The sequence below is a fragment of the Rhineura floridana genome, chromosome 1 (genome assembly GCF_030035675.1).
Source record: "Rhineura floridana isolate rRhiFlo1 chromosome 1, rRhiFlo1.hap2, whole genome shotgun sequence".
Classification (NCBI taxonomy): Eukaryota; Metazoa; Chordata; class Lepidosauria; order Squamata; family Rhineuridae; genus Rhineura; species Rhineura floridana.
In genome coordinates, this window is record NC_084480.1 from 135,851,924 (window position 1) to 135,856,733 (window position 4,810).

Genomic DNA, 4,810 nt, shown 5'->3' on the forward strand with positions numbered 1-4,810 from the left:
CAACAACAACAAAAATCCTCCCCCCATCATTCTGGTCATGGAAACCTCTAAGGGCTGTCCGTGTGAGGAAGGACACTATTGAATACAACCTTCTAATCTTAATAATGTGTTGGAGATACAAATTGTTATACAAACTTTATGTACAGTTTTTACTTATGCCTGCACAAACATTCTAGAGGGTTGTTTTTTTTAAAAAAAATTAGGAAATAATGAGATGTTTCATCTGATCCAAGAAAGGGACATAGCAATAGTAGATTTAGGACAATTTTTTTAATGTATTGATAATTGCACAAATCTGTACAGTGGGGTATCAAAGACCCAAAATACTCCAATTGTTTGAGAGTAGTTCTGGAGAACCATTAGTTTTGAAAAGTGGCATACAATTTATCATCATCATCATCATCAGTAATAATAGTAGTGGTAGTAGTATTTAACATAAAACGTTTTTGAGAAGTTGTTTAGAAATCAGATTGACAGATTTATTGAGTCACTGTCTCCCAGCAGGGTTGTTGTGAGAATAAAATAGGGAGGGGGAGAACCATGTTTGTACACCACTTTGAGCTCCATAGAGGAAAGGTGGGATATAAATGCCATAATAAATATAAATAAACAAATGATCTTTTGGAATAATAATTTTGATGATAAGGCGCAACCATATTATCTTTTCCTTGTTATTATAAGGAAGGGTTTCTTCTTTTTTCTTATTATCATATGTGTATATATTTATTAATGTATTTTTTAAATGATCATTATAGTAAAAACATTAACTGGGGGGAAAGTCAGGTTATCTGAGCTTGGGGATGGGTGGGGGAAGGAAGCTGAACAAAAAAAAGTGGGAGGAGAATGGTTTGCTGCTCACATCATGCGGGTGCCCTGTAAAAAGGAAATGAACAAAATGTAGCTATTTCACAGTAAATACCCAGAGTGGAAACAGCTAAGGTCTTTGCATCAATGAAAATGTACCTGCCGAAAGTGATGGGACTCTTGCAGTCTGTGAGTGGCAGGCAGTTATATCTAATGCTCTTCATCCTATGATTCAGCTGATGACCATACTGATGTAATTTTAATCAACTTTCTATTACTCAAGTCTTGCTGCCTGTTCAAACACAGAGCTGGAACGCTAACTACCTGCAAAGCTAAGGATAACAAATGCCTGCAGCTGTTTTAACAAACAAAACCATACTACAGCTAAAATGACTTTCTGTAATTGTTTCTATAGTAAATTAAATGCCTGTAGGATAGCGTCAGAAGATTTAATTGTAGCATTTACTGAATATCAGCAGGATACTTGATCCTGTATGCTAATCACTTCAGCCAAAAGAAGGATAGTTTGCCAGCTCACAGAGCAAAATTCATCCAACTGGAGCCAGGATGGGTTGATTATCATTATACACACAGCTTCTTGGGCCAAATCCTTCCCCTGTGTAATTCCATTAAATTGTATAAAATCATCATTTTAAACATCCCTTCAGAACAAGTGGCACTAGGGAGGTTTAGGAGGTACATCAATTGTCCAGTCATAATTTTAAGTGATGCTCCATGGACTATCACATGAGTGCTCAGTATAAACATCATTTTTATGAAGTGCACCATGGATTATGCTGTCCCTTCTCAGCTATTTGAAATGAAGAATTATGAAGACCACTGCTAAGCACAGAGGGAAAGGCACATTTGTGGGACTATCTTAAAGTAGCCCATACTGGAGATGCTGCAGGGAAATAATACTTCAAAATATTTCTGTGCTTTCCCTTCACATGATCAGTGTCCTTCACATCTATGCAACTGCTTTCCAAAGTAAGCCAGGAGTATTATTCCTACATTACAGGTGATGGGCTGAGGATAAGAGACTGGAGACTGCCCAAGAGTGAAGGCAGGCAATCATTCTGTTACATCATGATTATATGTGTGCTCACTCAGCCATAAATTTCACTCTGTTCAACGGGGCCTACTCCCAGCTAGGCTTATATTAGATTGTAGCTGGGCAATGGTCTACCACTACATCCCAAGCCTTGCCATGGAATGTCAGAGACAGTTTCCTTCTAATTTTTTCCAGTGCCAGTTCCAGACTGATGCAGCTGAGGTGCCTGGGGGAATCTTCTGATCCATCCCGTACTGTGAAAAACCTGATTTCAGGCTTGCTCCTGGCTAATGTTTGGGGAGAATTGCTGGTGGTAGTTTTCATCTCTTAAGACACAGCTGGGGCCTCCATCGTAGTGGAACTCCCCCCCCCCCAGCACTAACACTTAAACATTTCTTTCTGTCAATGGAGATTTGTTGTTATGTACCTTCAAGTCGATTATGACTTATGGCAACCCTAGGAATCTTTTTTGGATATATTCATAGGGTTTTCATGGTAAGAGGTATTCAGAGGTAGTTTACCATTGCCTTCCTCTAAGCCTACAGCACCCGATATTCCCAGGTGGTCTCTCATCCAAGTACTAACAAGGCCTGACCCTGCTTAGCTTCCGATATCAGATGAGATCAGGTATGCAGGGTAGTATGGCTGTAGGGTCGCAGTGGAGATTTACACATATGCTATTCTATTCCTCCTCCCTCAACATGGGGAGAGAGAGTATTGCACTGAAAGTGATATAGTGGGGATATTCTATTCTATGCTGTACTCATGAGATGTGTGCACTGAGCACAAGATTCAGTTTGGATCCTGATTCAGTTTCCAGAGTTTCCAGAAACGTTGGAAATCAGTCTGCTTCAATATGATGTGTTTTGGAGGCTGCTCAGTTCAGTTCAGGATCTAAATCAGACTCCTCTTTGGGAAAACAGATATGTGTTCCCTCCTCCCTCAAATTAACTATTGGAAAATTTAAAAATTGGTACAACTTTTTTCCTTTTGACAAAAGTGGATAAAATTTACAGGCATAGTAGCTCCTCCAGGGTGGAAAAAGCCTGCCAAACCACAGGCAAATAGGTTTACAAGTTTTTTCTGCTGGACGCTTTAAAGTTTTTGTTTTGTTTTTAAAGGAAACAAATATAACTATTTGTAAGTAGAATTTGGGGCTGTGCTGAAATCTCTCCTCCAGTTTGTTGAAAGTTTCCCTTCTTTTAGAAACAGGCTTCCATTTTTCTTCCTCGTTCTCACGGCACTTTAGAATTTATTTAGAATTTGGGTGGGTGCGAGTTTTTTAGGTGTAGTTTATTAGGGTTTTCATATTACAATAAAACAGTATGATCCCTTATTCTCTTTCCCCACCCCCTTCCCATCTCCACAACCTCCTTTTGCCTTCATGCCCTTTTCTTTTTCTTTACTTACATTTTCATTTCTGATGTTCAGTTGTTTGACATGTTATGCAACGTTCAGCTGCATATGCTCAGATGAGGGTTAAGATAAATGAGTGTCATTGTTCTGCTGGGGTCCCATATTAACAGCCATTGAGTTGGAGAAGTTTCTGCCCCTGCATTGCATTGTGCCCCCTCCTTTTTCTAGTTGTATCTTTTACTTGGTGAAGAGTTTCAAAAACACACCCCAAATCTTCTGGGAGTTTGACTTTTTGTGTAATTTATAGAGCAGAATTTCCTCACAGGCTACTAGTTGCAGAAGGTCTTTTATCCAGTTTTCTGTGCTTAGTGCGAACTGTGCTTTCCAATGTTGAATGGCCATTCATTTTGCTGTTAGCATGGTTCAGTGAAGCCATCCTTCCTGTCCTTTTGATAGCCCCCACCTGGCAAGAATGTAGCCGATTCCTATGTTGGTGTCTCCTATTAATAGGGATTTGTCCAGAAGCAAGTTAATTCTAGCCTGTACTTCCTTCCAGAAGGGTTTGATTAGTGGGCAGTTCCATAGTAGGTAAGTTAGATCCCCTTGTGGCTCTTTGCATCTCCAGCAGTCGTCTGTGGATGTTCAGCTTACTTTTTTATTATAAGGCAGCGAGGATGGTGTGTGTGTGTTTTCTTTCAGTTAAACATTTCTCCAGTGCTCTGCAGCCTCCCCAGCTGCCCATGCTTCCTGATCTGAAAAAGCTCCTGGGCTTTAACTGAAGTGCGCATAGCTAGGAAGTTGGAGAATGCCGACCACATCACCTATCAGCCACCTCAAAAGTAACAGAAGCATGACAACAGCCCTGTACTCATCCATGAGAATTTCACTAACATTTTCTCTCCTCTCTGATAATTTTCAAATGCAATATCTTTTCTCATTAATAGATGGATAATAGCACTAGTAGAATTGGATGAAATTTACAGGCAAAGAAAACTGTCTCTATGTACCTCTGGGTAAGAAAACTACCAAATTGCAGGCAAAAAGACCCAGGATTTGTTGTTTTCATTTTTGCACTAGGTGCCTTAAAGTTTGAAAGGGGGGTTTCACAAAAAGTAATCGTCTGCAACTTTTAAATTTGTTGACAGAACTGGATACAATTTGCAGACACGGTCACTTCTTCTAAGGGGATGAATTGGGGCCAACTTCAGTTGGAGAGTTGCAATGGTAAGAAAGGAATAGCAGTCTCCCCTAGAGTTTTGTGGCAATTGGTCTGGAAATTTCAGACAGGAAAGAGGGGCCTCTAGGTAACCCTCTGAGGCACCCCACTTCAGCTCAAGATTTGAGCTTTGTCTGCTCGTCCTTAGTACACATCCATTTCTTTTCTGCCCCATTGCCATCTCTGGTGAAAAAGGTTTTGAAAGTTTATGAAACAGTGAAAAATTCTAGATACAGAGTTGATATGAGATGAATATGCTTACTGTGCAACATGTTTTTTCTACTGTGCCACTTTCAGCTCTCTGTGAAAGAAAAATCATCCAGAGGCTATCAGTGAGTTCATAGCCGAACTGAGATTCGAAGTGTGTGTGTCCTGGTTCA

The 4,810-nt window shown here is 40.0% G+C and overlaps 1 pseudogene; it reads right to left on the minus strand.

Annotated features, from left to right (window-relative positions):
• Window positions 1–2,394: 2,394 nt before the first annotated feature.
• Window positions 2,395–2,511, minus strand: LOC133375832 (5S ribosomal RNA; annotated as a pseudogene).
• Between the last annotated feature and the right edge of the window lie 2,299 nt (window positions 2,512–4,810).